Source organism: Sus scrofa, chromosome 6 (genome assembly GCF_054392235.1).
Source record: "Sus scrofa isolate SSC_HxYL_T2T_F1_AM1 chromosome 6, Sscrofa_HxYL_maternal_Yorkshire_Landrace_v2.0, whole genome shotgun sequence".
Classification (NCBI taxonomy): Eukaryota; Metazoa; Chordata; class Mammalia; order Artiodactyla; family Suidae; genus Sus; species Sus scrofa.
In genome coordinates, this window is record NC_139388.1 from 133564428 (window position 1) to 133586699 (window position 22272).

Below are 22272 nucleotides of genomic sequence, written 5' to 3' on the forward strand. Positions count from 1 at the left end.
TGTGTGTGTAAATTGGAAGGGGGCTCTCTTCTCTTGTTCTTCAGTGTTAATATTTCTTGTCTCATACTATTTTGGTTTCAAAGTGCTCTCAGCAGCCTCCTTAAAATACCAAACTTGTTTTTCCCCTCTAGTTAATTTCTTGGTTTCTCCTAAAAAAAAAGAGAAAGAAAAAAAAAAGAGAGAAAAAGAAAAAAAAGGGAAAAAGAAAAAAAGAAACTATCCAAGTACATCTTTGTGTTTATAACAACTCATATGCCTGCGATTTCTCCATCTGATCTCTTTGGGTTTTTTTGGCCTCTCAGCTTCCCTGGAGAATTTCATGCTGACATGGAACAGGAGAGGAGCCGGCATGACCCCGGCTATGGGTGTAACAGGCAAACATTTTCTTTGCGCATATTTTGCTCAGTGGGTGTGGGACATTTTTGCATAAACTTCTAGTTCACAAGCGCCTTTTCTTAGTCTTCTCTAGGTCCATTTCTTGCCCTAATTTTACATGAACTTTCTCGTGGCATCTTTGACTCCCGCCACTTGCACCTCCCTTCCCCTTCGCCTGACCTAATTCTGGGCGCCGGCTGTTGTTTGGTTTATTTCCCGACTTTTGCAAGCGCACGTGGCTCTTCCGGGAGCTTCACTTTTGCTCCTCGGGTGGGTGTTGGGGTTCACCGGAACTTGGCTCGGAACACATATTTTGAAGCAGCCACGAATCGTCTCCCGCCCCCCACCCCAAACGCGTCCAGCGCAGCCTGGGGCGGAGAGTTCAGCGGGGTGAGGAGGGGGTGGGGCGCAGGGCTGGGCCGGGCGTATCACAGAGCCTAACAGGTGCCGCAGCCGCAGCTGCGCCCACATCCCGCTTGGGCTCCAGGGATAAGGTTTTCTTTTTCTCCGGGTTTTTTTGGAGATGGGGAGGAGACTCCGGCGGGTGGGGGCACCCGACCAATGCAGGCCGCGGTTGTTCATCGCCTAGCAACTGGCGGAGCCAATGGGAGGCGGCTGGGCCTGCGGCGCTGGCGGCGCGGGGGCGGGGTGGGAACCTTGCGAACCTGCGGAGCCCGGGAGGCAGCCGCGAGGGGCGGAGCGGAACCAGGCGGAGAGCGGGGAAGGCGGGAGCCGGAGGTGGAGGCGGGGCCGCTGGCCCTGGCGCTGCGTGCCGCCGCGGCTGTGCGGGCCCTGCGGGCTGCGCTAGCAGGTCTACGACGCCGAGCGGTACCTCTCAGCCGCCCCCGAGGGCTGTGACGGTAAGGATTGTGACGCGCCCGCCCGGGGAGGGGCGAAGGCACCAGCGGGGCCTGGGGCGGGCGGGGGGGTGGGCGCCGGCGGGTGCGGAGGTGAGCGCTGGCACCTGGCTCGGCGCCCCGCTTCTCTGCGGGAGACTTGGCGCGGCCGTTGGGGCCGTTGCCGGAGGCGGGCGGGCGTTGACCCCCGGCCGCGCCTAGAGGAAGAGCGGGGAGGTAGGTGCCAGCTCGGGGACCACTCCAGCTAGCGGTCGCGGCGCTGAGCCCCAAGCCTTCTCATCCCAGGGATGGAGGGAGGGTGGCGCCTGGCAAGGGATGACAAGCGACACGGGGACGTGGGGGAGGAGGGGTTGGCTAGTTGGGGGCTGCGGTGTCTGCTTAGCAGAGGCTGCGGGGCTTGCGGGCTGCAGGGTTTTTAGCTCGAGCTGTAGGAGGCAGTCATTAGAATGAGTTGCTGGTGGCCCGTGGCCTCTGCAGGGGAAGAGAACCCTAATAACGGTCTAGTTAAAAGTCTAGGGGAAGGACTTATATTTTCTAAAGGCAGGCATGTGTGACGATATTTTGGTGTAGAATTTTGTAGTAAAGTACAGTAAACTGAATTGTGAGTTCCCTACCCTCTTTCGAGCCTGTGCCGATCGCTCAGTTATGCAAGTCACTTGGGCCCCGGAAATGGGATCTGCTAAATAATTTGTTCTCAGCACTTGTAATGTGGGAATCTTTAACTTATTACCCTATTTCAAGGTTCATAGTTGTGACTGCCAAATTACCGTTATTTGCAACGCTTCTAATAGTTCTTGTTAAAAGTAAGATAAATGATATTTCCCTTTTCTAGACACCACAATGGGGCGAGGACCAGAAAAGGCACTGCTCCCAGGGTAGTGTTCTCCCAGGTGTAAGAGAGGGGGCTGCCTGGAATTTGATATTACTGGGATTCCCTAGCAGTTGAGATTAGAGTCTAGGTCTAGAGTTGGCAATGAATGATGAGTGCCTCAGAATCGTTCATGGCTCAGGAGAGATTGGTTTACTGTTTAAGTAGGAGAAAATTCTGGCAGTCTTGAACTAAAAAGGTAGGTATGACTTGACATATTTTGGAGATAGAGCAAAATTTGAAAGATTTAGAGATCTGGTGAGAGGAAAAAAAAAATGCCTTTCGAGCTAAAGTTTAAGTCAGGCTATCTCAAAATTTAGAAGAAGTTAGAGGTAGATTTATGAATTTGGATTCAGTCAGCAAAGCTTAATCTATCAAATCTCCTGTCTTAGAGCTATTAGAACCCACAGGTCTAGGAAGCTTAGGTTATTCATTCAGATTGAACAAGCGAGAACTAGTAACTAAATTGATGCTTTCTTCTGCCTGCTATCAGTGAAAATTTCTCAAGCAGAATGGTTCTTTGAAGAGAGGATAAGCAACTGATAGTTAAAATAAAGGCTCTTTTAGTGACTTGCTGGGCCTCTTCAGCCAAGTCATTTTGTACCCTTCCTTCCCTTCTCTTTTCCCATCTGTACAATGAAGATAATAAAGACCGGGATTAAGTAACATGGGTAAAGCAGCTTGAAGATAACTGCGAAGACTTAAGTTATTCTAGGATGAAATGTGAAGATCTCCTCCTAACACATTGCGCATTGTGACAGGACTTGTTAAAGCATATCACATTCCAAACATGCTGAGGCAGTGTATGAGAAAAGGAAAATGTGAACTGTTGAGATGATTTGCCTAAGGCCTCAGGCCAGCACAAAGTCAGGTTATATTCTTGGGCAGTCTGAAAACCTGACATAGCTTCTCTTTGACAAAGCTGGCTATGTGGCAGGTTTTATAAAAGTAGACTAATGAGTGCTGTCAATGTGGTATGCAAGTAGAGGTAAAAAAGATGAAAAAGAAATTTGTCATTTTAATTCATTTCACATGTGTAAGTTGAGGCGGTTCCAAAGTTTTTTCACATTTTTTACCAACCGTTGTAAATATGCCTTATTGGTTTGACTGGTTCATAAAGATGATGATGGTGATTAACTAGTCATGAAGGTACATGTTATCTTGAATTCAGGAGTTTATACAGTGAGAGACTGAGAAAGTACACCATTCCTTATTGGTACTGGAAAACTACCTAAAATCTTTACTTGTGGTGAGTCAATGTTATATAATACCTGCAGATTTACTGAATTATGCTTTAATAATTGATTCTTTTGTTTGTTTGTTTGTCTTTTGTCATTTTAGGGCCGCTCCGGTGGCATATGGAGGTTCCCAGGCTAGGGGTCTAATCGGAGCTACAGCTGCTGGCCTAGGCCAGAGCCACAGCAATGCCAGATCCGAGCCGTGTCTTCAACCTACACCACAGCTCACGGCAATGCCGGATCCTTAACCCATTGAGTGAGGCAAGGGATCGAACCCAAAACCTCATGGTTCCTAGTTGGATTCATTTCCACTGTGCCATGACGGGAACTCCAATAATGGATTCTTCTAATAAACATTTATTAAATGGCTTACTAAGCCTCTGCTTGCTAGACCTGAGGATAAAAAAATGAGCGTTTTAGAGCTTGTTTTTAGGAAATTTACAGTTTAGTAAGTGAGAGAGCAAAAAAAGAAAATAAAAATTACAAATATGAGGAGGCTTTAGAAAAGAGTTTCAGCCATGTCTTGGAGGAGGAGGTGTCCATCTGGTGACACATAGTGGTGTGCTCTGTGTGGTGTACTGTTGAGGAAGTATGGTGGTTTTGTAGTTGAACAAGGTGGAGTGGGTTAATGATAAGATTGGAAACCAAGGCTATGACCTTTGACTGGTAGGTGATAGAGAATCTTTAATAGTTTTATTCAGGGGCTTTAATATTTAATTTTTACTTTAGAAGTGTATTGCCATGAGAATCAGTAATTTGGCCCCCAAATTTTCTGAACATAGAGAATCCAAGTAATATCTGAGACACAGCAGCCTTACACAGCAATTAAAAACTTTAAAAAGCCCCCAGAAACTTTACAAAAGTAAAAGTGGTAATTCATACAACAACTTTTATTGAGCATCTTTTATTCTTTTTTATTTTTGTTATCTTTTTAGGGCCGCACCCACAGCATATGGAGGTTCCCAGGCTAGGGGGTCCAGTCAGAGCTGCAGCCACTGGCCTAGGCCAGGCCGCACCTGTCACCTATGCCACAGCTCACTGCAATGCTGGATCCTTAACCCACTGAGTGAGGCTAGGGAGCAGGCATGTGTCCTCATGGATCCTAGTCAGATTCGTTTCTGCTGAGCCATGACAAGAACTCCTTTTTCTCTTTTTTAAATTGCAGTATAATGGACATATGAGTTTCAGACATAACAATATAATGATTAGATATTTGTATATACTAGGAAATTATTACCTCAGTACATCTACTATCTTCTACTTTTAAGATTAGGAGAATAGGTATCCAAAAATAAATAAGAAAAACTGGCATTTTCAAGCAACTGGCAGTTCAGTAGGAGAAATAACACAGTTGTAATGCACTACAGAATCTGAGTGTCATAAGAGGCATAAAAATGTCAGGTCCTAGCAGTGTAGGATTCTGAGATGAGAGAAGACACATTCTTTCAAATTAAAAATAAGTTCTTGAAGACACATTAAACTCTGGCCAGTTCAACAATCAGCACAGCCTTAACTCTAACATGTACAGTTCTCATCTTTTAACCCTGTTTTCACGCATTGCTCACCCTCCCTCTTACTCTTTTGAGTGAAGTGGGTTTGATTACCAGCTATGGGACCCAGGGCAAGCTATTACTTCCCTGTATCTTCTCTCTGTCATAGTTGTCTCACTTGTAAATTAGGGATAACAGTACCTATTACGTACTGTTTGTGATAGATTTGTGATGATTACGTAAGAAAACATGTTATAATCCAGAACAGTGCCTAGAAAAACACCTTACATCTTTCGAGCACTTAATATTTCTGCTTGATACAAAAATGCTGTAATTGAATAAGAAGTAAAAGACAGTGTTTTTTTGGATCTGTCCCTGCACGTCAGGTAAAGCCTCTACATCAGAGAAGCTAAATATATTCTAGTAAACTAAGCTTCTTGAACAAGTGACCTTTGGTTATCTCTTCTTATTTGCTGATCACTTTCCTGAAATCCGATTTCCATTTTTACCCCTCAGCTTTGTTATGAAGTCACTAATCACCAAATCCAACATACTATTCTGTTTAGCTCTTGCCCTTTCTGTGGCATTTGCTGAGTTCATCACTCTTTATTTAAAATTTTTTTAAAATTTTTTTCTTTTTAGGGCTGCATGTGCGACATATGGAAGTTCTCAGGCCAGGGGTCAAATTGGAGCTATAGCTGCCGACCTACAGCACGGCCACAGCAACTCGGGATCTTTAACCCACTGAGCAAGGCCAGGAATCAAACCCATGTCCTTATGGATACCTCAGTCCGGTATCATTACCACTGAGCCATGAGGGGAACTCCACTTCCTCGTCTTTAACACTTTCTTTTTCTAGGAGTTCCTGTTGTGGTTCAGTGGTAATGAACCTGACTAGTAACCATGAAGATGCGGGTTCGATCCCTGGCCTCACTCAGTGGGTGGGGGATCTGACGTTGCTATAGCTATGGTGTAGGTCGCAGATGCAGCTCAGATCCCACATTGCTGTGGCTGTGGTGTAGACCTGCAGCTCCACCTCCAATGCGACCCCTAGCCTGGGAACTTCCGTATGCTGTGGGTTTGGCCCTAAAAAGAATTCAAACAAACAACCCTTCTTTTTCCCTGGCTTTCCTAAAACTCCTCCAACCCCCCAACCCCTGGATTTTTATCTCCTGCATCTAGGTCACCTTCACTTAACCTGTTACATGTTGATGTTCTTTAAGGTTCTTTCTCTGCCCCTTTCTGTATGGATTCAGCTACCACATGTATGCTGATGACTCCTAAATCTGCCCTGATGACTTTTGAGCTCCACGCCCTAGAGTTTATCCCCATTGAATGGTTCATGAGGATGTATGTAAACCCAGTGGGTTGTACTCTGAGCTCTTTATCTCCACACACTTAACCAAACCCATTGTTAACCTTATTCCCCTGATCTCTTTAAGTGACACAATTATCTGTCTAGGCAAAGACAGATTTTTACATGAGAGGATAAATGCCTTCTTTTTCTATACTTGTCACCATGTTTGTCAGTCCAGCTTCTGAAGTGTTGCTTATCTGTGTCCTTCACTGCCCTCATTGTCACTGGCTAAGTTAGCCAGCCAGCCTCTGATCATTACTTGCTGTGTTTGTTACAGTGTTTTTGTGCCAGGGCTGCTGAAAATGGAACCTAATTTGGAAACATTAATATGGAGGAGATTTCTAGCAGAATATTGTTTTGAAAGAATTGTAGCACTACATATGACTTTGAAATCATATACGGAGTTTAGTGAGTGGCCAGTAGATGCTTATAATCCAAGATAGTACCAGTCATTGTACATACATCGGCCCTCCATATCCATGGATTCAACCAGCCACTAATTGGATTGAATCAGCAGAATTGAACACAGGTTGGTTGAATCCATGGCTTTGAAATCCGTGGATAAGGAGGGCTGACTGTATTCATTGTACTGTACTAAGTCATTTTGTATAAGGGACTTGAACATCCTCAGGTTTTGGTATCCATGAAGGGCTCCTGGAGCCAGTCCCTTTCAGATATGGAGGGACAACTGTACTTTCCTGTCTTTTTTAAGAGTTAGTAGTTGAGGTGATAAAGGACACAGTCTTGAGTTTGTCTGTCTTTTGCCAGCTGATTTTAATCTGGTTGTCTGTGCTTCCTGTCTAAAAGATGGCGCTATCACCATTATTCTTTCTGCAGGCAACTGCAGAGATATAGTGGGCTCAGTTCCAGACTGCCTCAATGTGGTGAATATTGCAATAAAATGAGTCACATAAATTTTTTGGTTTCCCAGTGCATATGAAAGAACTGTACTGTAGTCTATTAAGTGTGCAATAGCATTATGTCTAAAAACCGATGTATATGCTTTAATTAAAAAATACTCTACTATTAAAAAAACTAACCATTATCCTAGGCTTCAGTGAGTCCTAATCTTTTTGCAACAGTAACATGAAGGATCACTGAACACAGATCACCATAACAAATGCAGTAATGAAGTTTGGAGTGTTGTGAGAATTACCAAAATGTGATATGGAGAAGTGAGCAAATGTTGTTATGAAAAATGGTGCTGATAAGTTCCTTCTGTGACTCAGTGGGGTTAACCATCCTGTTTGTCTCTATGGTGTTGCCATTTCAGTCCCTGGCCCAGCACTGTGGGTTAAGGATCCCTCATTGCTGCAGCTGTGGGGTAGGCTGCATGCAGATTAGATTCGATTCTGGGAACTTCCATATGCTGCAGGTTTGGCCATAAAAAAAAAGAAAACAAAACAAAATGGAATTCCTGTTGTGGCTCACAAAGCTAAGAACCCAGCAGTCTCCGTGAGGATTTGGGTTCAATCCCTGGCTTTGCTCAGTAGGTTCAGGATCCAGTGTTGCCACAACCTGCAGCATAGGTCATGGATGCAGCTGGAATCTGGTGTTGATGTGGCTGTGGCTCCTAGGCCGGGATCTGCAGCTCTGATTCTAACCCTAGCCCAAAAACTTCCATAAGCCTCAGGTGCGACCCTAAAAAGAAAATAAGGGAAAAAAAAATGGTGCCACTGGGTTTCCCCCCTTGGTCTTTCCTGTGGCACACAGAAGTTCTTGGGCCAGGGATGGAACTTGTGCCACAGCAGCATCCTGAGCCACAGCGGTGACAGGGCTGGATTGTTTTAACTACTAGGCCACCAGGGAACTCCAATAGATTTTCTTGATACAGAGTTACCATAGACCTTCACTTTGTGAGCACAATATCTGCAAAGCACAATGAAGCAAAGTGCAGTGACATGAGGTATGTCTTTTTTCTGTATCCAGGTTTTAGGAATGTCCTTGACATAGGGTCTATGTGTAAAAGCAAGAAGATGTTTTAGAAATCATCAGTAAATACTGTCTGTCATCAGCTGTGTTACTTTGTAATGAGGAGATGGGCTCAGAGTATTTATATCATTTGCTCCAGATACTTGTTGAGTGTCAAGAGGAAGCCAGAGTTTGTGAGGCTTATCAAATATACACATACGTCCTTTTTAATTGCACTTCACTTTATTATGTTTTTTATAAATTGGGCAACAAGTTTTTGGGCAACCCTGCATTTATCAGATGATGGTTCACACATTTTTAGCAATAAAGCATTTAAGGCATGTACATTGTTTTTTTCAGACATAATGCTGTTGCATATGTAACAGTGTAGTGTAAACACAACTTTTATATGCAGTGGGAAACCAAAAAAAGAAAAAAAACCTCCATATTTCATGCTTTATTGCGATGATATGGAACCAAATCACAGAATTTCTAAAGTATGGCAGTTGCTGTACTTTATTCTTACCTTTTAGGTTTAATAGCTGGGTTTTTATTCCTGCCTTCTAGGAACTGGGTAAGTTATGTAAGCTCTCTGAGCTTCATACTCTTCCATCAGTAAGTAGTGTTGTATTTACTCCTTCCTTGGGCCTTTGTAAGGTTAAGTGACCTGGCTGGTGAGCATGTCTGGCATGCGATAAAGACCCAGGGCAGTAGTTCTCTCCTACCAGTTTCTTGAGCCAGAATAGAAATTCTTAACTCCCTGTCCATGATCCTTTATGATTCTATTGCCAGAGTTTATCTATAATGTATCACTGAATTTTTCTCATTGCACAGTATTCTACTTTGCCGAGCTGCCAGTTTACCCATTGTCCTGTTGATGGGAGTTTGGGTGGCTTCTAGGGTTATGCCTTGTGCTCCTTTGCCTTTGTGACGAGCGCTGCTCTTTGAGTTCACATCTCTTAGCATGCACGTGCAAGAGTCTCCCTTGGATTTACACCTGGAAATGGGCTTGCTAGGTTGTGGAGTATGTGAATAGGATATATGAATTTCAGCTGCCAGACTGTTGTTTTTTAGAGGCTCTTCCCATGCTCCATGGTTTAATAAGCCTCAGGCATCCTCTAGGACTCATATTTCCAATCTTCATTTAGTACTTTAAAACATTTCTACCTAATTCTTGGAGTCCATTCTGTAGCACCCTTGGGAAAGAATTCCTACTTGGTATTCTTTAATGTAAACTACGTATACATTGTAAAGAACACTGCTGTTTTCTCAAACTTGATGCATCAGAATCACATGGAGCATCTATGAAAATAACTGATTTCTCGGCCTCACCTCAGGTTTCTGAATCTGTAGTTCTGAAGCGGGACTTTAAAATTTGCATCTTGGACAAATTCTCAGGTTCTGTTGATGCTGCTGGTCCTGGGACTGCCATGCAGGACTATAACCAATGATTGAGTTTGGACTAAATCATTGAGAAAACTATGACAGACACATGATTACATTATTACAGAATGGATTCATGAATTATGTTTAGGTTCTTTGTTGTTTCCATCACCTTTAGTAAATGTCAGTAGCTTCACTTAAGAATTTTGCGAATGGGAGTTCCCGTAGTGGTGCAGTGGTTAATGAATCTGACTAGGAACCATGAGGTTGCAGGTTTGATCCCGGGCCTCGCTTAGTGGGTTAGGGATCTGGCATTGCTGTGAGCTGTGGTGTAGGTCAAAGACTCGGCTTGGATCTGGTGTTGCTGTGGCTCTGGTGTAGGCCGGCAGCTACAGCTCCAATTAGACCCCTAGCCTGGGAATCTCCATATGCCAAGGGAGCAGCCCTAGAAAAAGACCAAAAAAAAAAAAAAAAATTGAGAATGAAATATGAATAAATAGCAATTGTTTTTAAAATTTTATTTGGACTTCTTAGCTGACTTTCAGCTTTACAGAGTTAGATTGATGTGCCTTTTTTTTTTTTTTTTTTTCTTTCTTAATCCTCTTTTAGGAATATGATTGCAGCTATTCCTACCTTTGCCCTGGAAGAATTTGAAATTGGTATATGTTTCGAAATTGTCATGCTCTTGATTCATGCATTAAATTGCCTTCCACTTGTCTAAGCTGACACCAATCAAGACTTGATTGAAAGCCTTTCTAAGCTGCAGTATGGCTAAAGTGTTGATTCTTATCTGTTATATATGTTATCAGCACACCTCATATTAATATGTTGTTAAAGTTAGTTGATATTCATTCAGAAAATGTTATTGGGTTCCATACTGACTGTGAGTCAGTTATAATACCTCATATTGGAGTTCCCTTCATGGCACAGCAAAAACAAATTTGACTAGGAACCATGAGGTTGCGGGTTTGATCCCTGGCCTCGCTCAGTTGGGTTAAGGATCCCGGCATTGCCATGAGCTGTGGTGTAGGTCCCAGACATCGCTCGGATCTGGCGTTGCTGTGGCTCTGGCATAGGCCGGCTGCTGTAGCTCCGATCGGACCCCTCCCTAACCTGGGAACCTCCATATGCCATGGGTGCGGCCCTGAAAAGACAAAAAAATAGAAATAAAAGTAATACCTCATACCAAAGCAAGGTACAAACTGTGCTGCAAGCTTGCTGACCGGGCACTCAGGTTAGGTGGCATTTCATTACAGTTTGAGCTGTATACTATAGCGTTAATTCAAGGTGTTCTGGAAGCACGAAGAGAAGGGAATGGCAGTTTGGGGAAAACCTGGCAATTTGAGCTATTTATTCACTAGATTTTTCAAAAATTTTTGACTTACTCTAACATTTACTGTTTTGTCTGCTTTAAGGCAGTTCACATTCCGTTAACTCACCTGAAATAGTTTTGGGTTATAATTTAGCCTCAAGGTGAGGTGGTAGAGAAGCAAGTGCCTGTGTGTGTGTTGAGTTTGAAAAAGCAGCTCACATATTGTGTATTCCCTCATCTCCTACAATAAACACAGTAGGGTGTGTGGTTAAATGTGCTGGACTGCTGTGGTTTGAATCTCGACTTTGTCACATTCTAGCTACATGACCTTGGGCAAGAAAGCTCTCTGAGCCTCAGTTTCCTCATCTGTAGTGGGAAGGAATAACTGGGTTATTGTGAACTTGAATCAGTTAGTAACTGTCAGATGCTTTAAATTTACTTGTTTCAAGTGAGTGGTTTATGCTTAATAAGTTATCTTATTCTTAAAATTAGGTAGGATCTCATTTGATAAAGGTGTTTGTGAAGACAGTATATGCACATTCTGCTATAAAAATGTGAAGAAAATTTTGATATATATAGCTGTGCTTGATTCCACATTAGGTCCCATGAGTAAAAATCATGGATCATAGAACGGAAAATTCTTTAAAATTCTAGTTTAACCTCCTAATTTTACAGACGTGGAAACTGAAAACCAAAGAAATTATGACTTTCTCGAGGTTGCTGGGTATGTGTTGGAAGCGACTCTGAGAACCATGGCCCTGAGACCCATCTGGTGCTCCTGCAGTGCCTTGTGCAAGCTTCCCTGAGGGGACACTGCCTTGAAAAACAAAAGTTTCATTGGCCAGCGAAGACCAAAACCAGTGAAAACATAGGAGTGCCCTGATAGCGTAGTGGGTAAAGATCTTGTGTTGTCACTGCTATGGCACAGGGTTCAGTCCCTGCCTGGGAATTTCCACATGCTGCGGTTGTGACCAAAGCAAAGAATCTTTTTAAAAAAATGCAGCCCTTTAGGAGTTCCGGTTGTGGGTCAGTGGGTTAAAAACCCAGCCTAGTCTCTGTGAGGATGCAGATTCCATCCCTGGCCGCCTCAGTGGGTTAAGGATCTAGCATTGTCACAAGCTGCAGATGCGGGTTGGATCCCATATTGCTGTGGCTGTGGCATAGGCTGGCAGCTGCAGCTCTGTTTGTACCCCTAGCCCAGGAACTTTTATATGCCATACGTGCAGCCATAAAAAGGAAAGAAAAAAACCAATGATGAAAACATGAATAAGATGTCTCTATAAAATGAAATACCAGATGATGTGGCAGACTCTTAACATACCTAGCTAACTTCTTGAAGCAGAGAAACACATTCTCAGTGGCTTGAATCATAGAAGGGCATTCTTTTTTGAGAAGACTCTTAATAGTTATAAATCAAAGTCAACCTCCCTCTTCTTTCTTCCTATCATGTTTTGGTTGTAATTGAGCTGGAGGAAGAGTCCACCTTTGCCAGGTCAGCGAGTAGTCTGTCTTTACTTTTTACATCAGTGGGGGAAGAAAGCCTACCTCCCTGGTGGGCTAGGCCCCCACTGACATGCTCCAACATAGCAGGGTCGGTGAGAAGACTGAAGCATCCTTTCTCACTCATTTGTGTGTGTGCGTGTGTGTGAATAGATGGGAAGGGGAATTGACTGATGGAGACAGTTCATTATATCTAAGTTGGTATTTTCATTGGATGGCAGAAGTACATCCACACACATTGTCTCGTTAGCTGTGCATGAATCCTCTGCCTCTCTAAATTGTACAAATAATACATGCCCTAGAACATTCCAGCCATATAAAGACGTGCTGTGGAAGAAGCGAAAGCACTGGGCTACCCCTCACTACACCCAGCCGTCCCATTCCCCAGGAATGTCCTTGGTAACACTTTGTCACTTTTCCACACCTTTCTCCTAAATATATTTATTTTTATAGTTTGATTTAGCAAGAAGTGATGTTCATACTATTCTTATTATTCATAATTTCTTTTCTTCATGTTAACCATGCAAATGTATTTCACTTTAGTAATCTCAGGGCCTTTAATAATTCTGGGTCTGACTTTGGATTCCAGAATACTCCTTCTTCTGGCTGTACGTTATTGTATTGGTATTTAACTGTACCCTATTGATTTTTTTTTTCTTTTCATTTTTGGCTGTCTCGTAGCATATGGCGTTCCCATGCAAGGGATCAGATCCAAGCTGCATTTGCCATCTGTGCTGCAGCTGAGGCGGCACCTGGGATCAAACCTGTGTCCTGGTGCTGCAGAGGCACCACAGATCCCATCAAACCACAGTGGGAACTCCTCCCTATTGATATTTAAATTGTTTCCAGTTTTCCAGTTTACACGAAGTGCTAAGTCAGCATTGTTCTTTTATGTCATGCTTGCTAACTTGTATGATTGAATATGTGGTGACAGACGCCTGGAAGTATAATTGGTTAATTGAAAGATGTATGCATTTCAAATTTTTGTAGACTGCTAGATTGCCATCTAAAAACCACAAACTGGAGTTTCTTGGTGGCTCAGCAGGTTAAGGATCCAGCATTTTCACTGCTGAGGCTTGGGTTTGATCCCTGGCGCAGGAACTTCCACATGATGTGGATGCAGCCCCCCAAAATTAAAAATAAATAAAAATGAAAACCACAAACTACTGACCTCTGGTAAATTTCTATTTCCCTTACCTAATTGATTTTCTGAGTAACTCTGGAGCATTTGTATAATAGTTAATCAGTTTTTACCTTTCAGGGCTGCTTGCCCTTCTGTGTTTTTTTTTTTTGTTTGTTTTTTGTTTTTTTGTCTTTTGTTTTTTTAGGGCCGCACACACCTGTGGCATATGGAGGTTCCCGGGCTAGGGGTCAAATTGGAGCTGTAGCCACTGGCCTATGCCACAGCCACAGCAACATCAGATCCCAAGCCTTGTCTGCGACCTCTACCATAAGTTCATGGTAATACCAGATCCCAGGCCCACTGAGCGAGGGCAGGGATCGAACCTGCAACCTCATGGTTCCTAGTTGGATTGTTTCCGATGCGTCACCACAGGTACTCCACCCTTGTGTGTTTTTACAGTAGCTTAACTGATTAATTTGGGAATATTTTATATTTTTTTTATCAGTCATGCCATTCTGCCACTGGTTTTGGTGTTTGAGAGTACTGTTCTTCCTCATATCCTCATATCCTGCTTATCATCATAATCGCCTTTTTAGAACGTGGGTTTTTTTTCTTCATTATATGAAAAACACATTCATTTACCAAAAATTTGGAAGACTCGCAAAAGTAAAGATTACCCGTAATATATCTTTGTTTCTGTGAAAACCATTGAAAGAGGATGAAAGCCTCTCCTTTTTCTACTCCCAGGTTGGTTGTGGCAGTCTTGTCTGCTGATTTTTTCTGTTCTTATTCAAACTTCTTTTTTTATAGAGCATAATTTTCATCTATACATATATACTCATATCTAGTTTTTTTAAAGATCAGATCATGTTATTGCCCTGCTGACATTTATTTAAATTACTTAGTGAATTTTATTACATTTATAGTTGTACAACCATCATCACAATCAAATTTTACAGCATTTCCACCCCAAACCCCCAGTGGATCCCCCCAAGCCCCAACCTGTCTCATTTGGAAACATTAAAGTTTTTCAAAGTCTTTGAGTCAGTATCTGTTCTGCAAAGAAGTTCATTGTGTCCTTTTTTTAGATTCCACATGTAAGTGATAGCATTTGATGTTGGTGTCTAACTGTCTGACTGACTTCACTTAGCATGATAATTTCTGCGTCCATCCATGTTGCTAAAAATGCCGTTATTTCTTTTAATGGCTGAGTAATATTCCATTGTGTATATGTACCAAATCTTCTTGATCCACTCCTCTGTCGATGGACATTTAGGTTGTTTCCATGTCTTGGCTATTGTGTATAGTGCTGCAATAAACATTGGAGTACATGTATCTTTTCAGGTCATGGTTTTCTCTGGATATATGCCCAGGAGTGGGATTGCTGGATCAAATGGTAACTCTATTTTTAGTTTTCTGGGGAGGAACCATACTGTTTTCCACAGTGGTTATACCAATTTACATCCCCACCAATAGTGTCATAGGGTTCCCTTTTCTCCACATCCTCTCTAGCACTTATTGTCTGTAGACTTTTTGATGATGGCCATTCTGGCTGGTGTAAGGTGGTACCTCATTGTGGTTTTGATTTGCATTTCTCTAATAATGAGTGATGTTGAACATCTTTTCATGTGTTTCTTGGCCATCTGTATGTCTTCTTTGGAGAACTGTCTGTTTAGATCTTCTGCCCATTTTTTGATGGGGTTGTTTGTTTTTTTGGTATGGAGCTGCAGAAGGTGTTTATAAATCTTAGAGATTAAGCCCTTGTCAGTCACTTCATTTGCAAAGATTTTCTCCCATTCTGTGGGTTGTCTTTTCGTTTTGCTGAGGGTTTCCTTTGTTATGCAAAACCTTTTAAGTTTAATTAGGTCCCATTTGTTTATTTTTGTTTTTATTGTCATTATTCTAGGAGATGGATATGAGAAGATGTTGCTGTCGTTTATGTTGATGGGTGGCCTGTTTTTTCCTCTTGAGAGTTTTATAGTATCTGGTCTTATATTTAGGTCTTTAATCCATTTTCAGTTTATTTTTGTGTATGGTATTAGGGAGTGTTCTAATTTCATTCTTTTATATGTGGCTGTCCAGTTTTCCCAGCACCACTTATTGAAGGGGCTGTCTTTTCTCCATTGTATATTCTTGCCTCCTTTGTCATAGATTAGTTGACTATAGGTGTGTGGGTTTAATTCTGGTCTTTCTATCCTGTTTCACTAATCTATATTTCTGTCTTTGTGCTGGTGCCAAACAGTTTTGATGTCCCAAGTGAGGGAGCCTAATTCCTCCAGCTCCATTTTTGTTTCTCACGATGGCTTTGACTATTCTGGGTCTTTTGTGCTTCCAAACAAACTTTAAAATATTTTGTTCGAGTTTTGTGAAAAATGTCCTTGGTAATTTGATAGGGATTGCATTGAATCGGTAGATTGCCTTGGGTAGTATAGTCATTTGATAATATTGATTCTTCTAATCCATGAGCGTGGTATGTCTTTCATCTGTTTGTGTCATCTTTGATTTCTTTCATCAGCATCTTACAGTTTTCAGAGTACAGGCCTTTGTCTCTTTAGGTAGGTTTATTCCTAAGTATTTTTTTCTTTTTGATGCGATGGTAAATGGGATTGTTTCCCTCATTTCTTTTTCTGATCTTTTGTTGTTAATATATAGAAATGCAGTAGATTTGTGTATTGATTTTGTATCCTGTGACTTTGCCAGATTCATTCATGAGCTCTAACAGTTTTCTGGTAGTGTCTTTAGGATTCTCTAGGTATAGTATCATGTCATCTGCAGATAGTGATAGTTTTACTTCTTCCTTTCCATTTTGGATTCCTTTTATTTATTTTTCTTCTCTGATTGCCGGGGCTGGGACACCCAAAACTATGTCGAATAGTAGTGGAATAGTAGAGGCGAGAGCGGACATCCTTGTCTTGTTCCTGATCTCAGTAGGAATTCTTTTCAGCTTTTCACCATTGAGAATGACACTAGCTCTGGGTTTGTCATATGTGGCCTTTATTATGTTGAGGTAGATTCCCTCTGTGCCCACTTTCTGAAGGGTTTTTATCAGAAATGGGTGTTGGATTTTGTCAAAGGCTTTTTCTGCATCTGTTGAGAGGATCATATGGTTTTTATTCTTCAGTTTGTTAATGTGATGTATCACACTGATGCAGTCATTTTTATTAACAAAATATCATGGCAATTTTCCAAATTAGTAAAATATCTAATAGCTAACATTTATTGAGTACTTACCATGTACCCAAGACCCTGTTTTAAGCCCTTTACGTGCATAAACTTATTTTAATAGTTACTAAATAAATTTCAAAGTAGATTTATTGTTTAACCACATCATAATCATTTGAGGTAAAGACTATTCTTACTCTCCTTTTGCAGGCGAGGAAAATGAAGTTCAGAGCTTTCTGTTCAGGGCCCCTTACCTTGTCAGTGCTGCAGTGAGGACCAGGTGACTTCGGATCCTGATTTTAAGCATTGTACTGTACTGTTTCTTATACTGTCACAATCCTTGGTTCAAGGTGTATGTAAGGAATTCACTGTAGCCTCCTGTCCTTAAGCTGCTAAGGGGATAGCTTTCTAGTGGCAAATTCTGACTTGGAACTTCACTTCAGGTTGTATCCCTCAACCCACAGGGATACACATGGAATATTTTACCACAGTGTGTGTCTTCACACTATTTCACGCAGTCTTTGCCCAGTTGAGAAATGTGATCGAACAAGTGGTGGTAGGAGCTACTGTTTCCTGAGCCCATCATCCATGACGCGCAATGCCTGATAGTGAAGACAATGGCTCTGGAGTCTGGGGAAGAAATGTCTCCCTGGTCTCTGCCACTTGCCAACTGTGTGACTTGGGCAAATCACCTAACCTTTCTGGGCCTTAATTCTGTGAAAAGGGTTATTGTGAGGGCTGCCTTCATAAAGTATGTAAAGTGTTGAGTACAGCACCTGGCATGTGTTTGGTAGACCAGTTCCCTAGGTGTTCTGTACTCAGTTTTTCACCCATTACCTCAGTAAATACCCACAACCACCCTACAGAGCAGATAGTATCACCCCGTTTTCCAGGTGAGGAAACCAGCTGAGAGAGAAACTTGCTCAGGATTTGGACTGACTCAGGCCTGTGAGCCTCACATTGTTTGCACTGTGCTCCCCAACTATAAATCCTCCTCAGAGCCACAGACTCAGCAAAGGGGCACATGATTAAGGGGATAGCACATTTTTGTTTCAGCCATTCAAATATATATTCAAATTTAATTTATAAAGAAGAATTTATTTCTGTGGAAAAAAACTATAGTATTTTGCCACTCAGATGATATATTTAGATTTTAAATTTGTAAAAAGATCTAAGAGACTGAACTTAGTATTCATGGGTACTGATAGGCCCATCTGAATGGTTTTGTGTAAGGTAGCAGAGGTATTTGCAATGCAGTTAAAAGGTATAGTATCCTTTGGAACAAAATTATAGCAGAAAGTGGTATTACTTTTCAAAATTAATCATAATATATTTGGTTTTTGAGAGTAATAACATCTACTAAAATATGCAGATAACTAAATTCTTAAGTTTTATGACTGAATTTGTAAGGACTAATGTTTGACGGCTTAGTTTTAACGATTTTATTTTCTTAACCCAACGGTTGGGTAGCTCTAACTTTGTGAGAGTTTTAGCAAAGACTCTAGTTGTTTGCTTGTGAAAAATCCTGTGTAATATTTAGAAGCCCAGATGGTATAATGTTACTACCTTCCTGTATAATAAAAAAAAAAAAAACAATTATTTTCTGACACTTGATTGAAGTTTGTTTTAGAATTCTGATTAGGCAGGCAGTTGTGCTGTCTCAAGTTTGAATTTCAAGTGTACTTGAAAAGAACACTTAAACTGGTGTACTGTGTGAAGGAAATCTTGTAATCAAGACAGCACTTATGTTTCTGCTGAGCTCTCTTGCAGTGGGTAGAAGTGGGAGGAGAGATATGGCAGATGAAGAAGAGTGATACTTTTCTCCGAAGGACTCATGTCTTGCGCATCTCTTCCGTAGCTGTTTGCGTTTTTCTGCTTTTGCTTGCTGGAATGAATGTATTAATTCACCATCAGTTATTTACTTGAGTATTCACTGATTATTCTGTCTATTAAGATGAGGGCAGGTACAGAATTGTAAAATGAGACTAAAGGGTCTAGCTGGGAAAGTTGAAATAAACTCAGAGGACCTAGAGAACAGATTCCCGTGTCCAGTTTGGAGGGGGTGATGGTGGGGAAGCTGGGCTTTGTAGAAGCAGTAATTTGGGGGTGGGTGAAAGAAGAAAGTACACGTGGAACACATAGGCTGGAGTGTGTGTGCCACATGTGGGACTTGGTTCATCTTATAAACATGTACTGAGGGCCTGGATACAAAGATGAAGACATTCCCTACCCTGTAGAAGTTCATAAACTAGTGGGGGAAGTACCCTTAAAAGTATGGGCACCATCATTGTGATACTAGATGGTATGATTGTTATAAACTTGATTAGTTGCTTTTGTAGTGTATGGTATCACTTTAGCCATGTTTCAGCAGGAAATATGTAAATAATGGAAGGAATTCAGAAATGTTTATATATATATATATATAAAGCATTTATATGTAACAAATACTCACACACACTTGCATTATCTATTTCTGCATAACAAATACTCCAAAATTTAGCAGCTTAAAACGACAAACATCCATCTCCCAATTTTTGTCCCCCAGGAATCTGGGCACAGCTTAGCTGGGCACCTTTCACCAGGCCAGCTGGAGGTGTCGGCCAAGGCTGCAGGCATCTCAGGTCTGGGCTGGGGAAGATCTACTTCTAGCCTTACTCCTGTGGCTCCTGGCAGGCCACAGGTCCTCACTGGCTGTTGGCTGGAACATCAGTTCCTTGCCACATCAGCTTTTCCTGGGACCGCTTGCAACATGACAACTGTGACAATTTGCTCTCTCCAGAAAGAGGGATCCAGGACACAGCGAGTGAGAAATGACCCCAAATGGCAGCCGTGGCCTTTCTGTGACCTAAAGTAGGAAGTGAAACCCCATCACTTGTCCTTCATTCTGTTTGTTAGAAGCTAGTCACTAAACGCAGCCCACATTCAAGGAGCAGAATAACCCAAAGGTGTGGGCACCATGAAGCAGGACTAACTGAGGGCCATCCTTGAGGCTGCCTACCTCACAACCCTGTGTAAGTGGTTGATGTATATTGAGCACCCTTGAGTCTTTGGGGTAGAAGAAGCAGAACCAGCCAAGGAACATTTTTGTTGGAAAAAACAGGTTTAATTAACCTGAGCCACAAATGTTCTTGCTGAAGATGCATAAACTTTAGGATTTTTTTGTCTTTTTTTTTTTTTAGGGCTGCGCACAAGGCATGAGGAGGTTCCCAGGCTGGGGGTCAAATCAGAGCTGTGGCCCTGGCCACAGCCACAGCAATGCCAAATTAGAGCCACGACTGTGACCTACACCATAGCTCACAGCAACGCCAGATCTTTAACCCACTGAGCAAGACCAGGGATCCAGCCTGCATCCTCATGGATGCTAGTTGATTCTTTTTTTTTTTTTTTTTTTTTTTTGGTCTTTTTGCCATTTTTTGGGCCACTCCCATGGCATATGGAGTTTCCCAGTCTAGGGGTCTAATTGGAGCAGTAGCCACCAGCCTACGCCAGAGCCATAGCAACGCGGAATTCGAGCTGCATCTGCGACCTACACCACAGTTCAAGGCAATGCCGGATCCTTAACCCACTGAGCGAGGCCAGGGATCAAACCTGCAACCTCATAGTTCCTAGTCGGATTCGTTAACCACTGAGCCACGACGGGAACTCCAGTTGATTCTTTTTTTGCTAAACAACAATGGGAACTCCATAAACTTTAGTTTTGATGTTGTCTTAATATTTATTCTAGGACTAAATGGTAAAATGAGTTAATTCCACCCTCATTAAACTTTCTGTGGAACTGATCTCATTCCTGGGAATTGTTTTTACGCCTTTTAAAAGCAAAGTGTTCGTAAATGAGAAAAAACTTATTCATGGCATAGCAGAGAAGTTTACACATGTACCTCAATTTAAGTAGTAGGTAAGATCCTTTAAGAATGGTGAGTTCTGAGTGGAATCATTTAAAATTAGTTATAGGAACTCAGTCTTTTCAAGAAGCTTGATGGAAATCTTTTCTTCTATTTTTTTTGGCTGCGCCCACAGCATGTGGAAGTTCCGCAAGACTGAACCTGTGCCACTGTGGTGACAACAACAAGTCCTTAACCCACTACCACCAGAGAACTCCATGTTCTACTTTTAACACAGATAAATCATTGATTTGTGTGTAGGTGTTGAAAGGTTGGAATTGCAGAGTGAAAAGAGCACGGTTTTGAAGATGGAGATTTGTGTTGAGGCTTCATAACCAGTTAGAAGTGTGCCTTGAGCAATCTTGTTGACTCCTCTGAGCCCGTTTCCTGCCTGTAGTGTAGATAAATATATATGAAAGGAAATACCTTGACATGAACAGTGATAGTTTTTGTTTTTTGTTTTTTGGGGTTTTTTTTTTTTTTTTTGAAATTTACTAAAGTCTTTCTTTTCTTTCAGAAACAGTACAGTTAAATTCCAGTGTCTCACTGCATTCCAATTTTCTGTCAGGATTCTAACCTAGAAAGTGCGACTTGATAATTCTTTAAGTTCAGCATCATCAATTTACCCAAAAAAGACCAGAGTACCCTTGCTTATTTTACACCTGCTTATTATGTAAGAAGTATATGGCTTTGTACTTTGGGGCCCATCGCAACATAGAGGGATGCCAAAATAGTTCTTCAGAAAGCTAAGATAACGTTTTTACTGAAGTAATTGCAATTTTACTGCAACTGGTAAGATTTTCTATTGTGAAGACTTATTTATTGGAACGTATGTTGAGAACTACTTGCAGTAGGGAAGTTTTAATTTTTTTAATATTTATTTTGCTTTTTAGGACTGCAGGTGAGGCATATGAAAGTTCCTGGACTAGGAGTTGAATTGGAGCTGCAGCTGCCGACCTACACCACAGCTCATGGCAATGCCAGATCAGCGCCAGATCGTCCACCCACTGAACGAGGCCACGGATTGAATGTGTATCCTCATGAATGCTAGTGGGGTTTGTTTCCGCTAAGCCACGATGGGAACTCCCAGAGTAGGGGAGTTTATTATATGCCCATATATATGTTATCCACTAGGAAGGAACAAAACTATGTCTTTCTGATGTGTAGAATAGGGGAAAAAAATTCTTGCATATGGATTATTTTATAGATTTTTTTTCTTTAATTTCAAGATTGTTCCCTGTCTATCTTAGATGAATGAAATAACTTTTACAAGATGTTAAATTCTGTAACTTTTAAATTTTACTTATAAAATTCACTGCTGGAGTTCCCGTCGTGGCGCAGTGGTTAACGAATCCGACTAGGAACCATGAGGTTGCGGGTTCGGTCCCTGCCCTTGCTCAGTGGGTTAACGATCCGGCGTTGCCGTGAGCTGTGGTGTAGGTTGCAGACGCGGCTCGGATCCCGCGTTGCTGTGGCTCTGGTGTAGGCCGGTGGCTACAGCTCCGATTCAACCCCTAGCCTGGGAACCTCCATGTGCCGCGGGAGCGGCCCAAGAAATAGCAACAACAACAACAACAAAAGACAAAAAGACAAAAGACAAAAAAAAAAAATATAAAATTCACTGCTGATTTTGGGAATCATTTGGGCAGCTACCCTAATCAATGGTATATAGAGAGAATTGGGGGCTATAGATTACTTGAACCAAAACACTATTAACTGTTAACTGTTTTCCTTTCTTCTATGATGAACCTATAGTAACAATGCTAGCATAACCAACTTTGTTTTGTATATGCCTTAAGAATAATCACGTCCACT

General features: G+C 41.9%; 1 protein-coding gene across 29 annotated transcripts in view; it reads left to right on the plus strand.

Moving 5' to 3' along the window:
* The first annotated feature begins 1112 nt into the window (after positions 1-1112).
* SSX2IP (SSX family member 2 interacting protein) overlaps positions 1113-22272 on the plus strand; it is a 58071-nt gene continuing 36911 nt past the window's right edge. For 16 of the 29 annotated variants that reach the window (XR_014807902.1, XR_014807903.1, XM_084964585.1 and 13 more), the window contains exon 1: positions 1113-1235. The gene's annotated coding sequence lies outside the window, so the exon portion shown is untranslated. Of the gene's footprint in view, positions 1236-1297; positions 1449-22272 lie in introns of those variants that run through there. The other 13 variants (XR_014807904.1, XR_014807905.1, XR_014807906.1 and 10 more) reach the window with 1 other exon arrangement.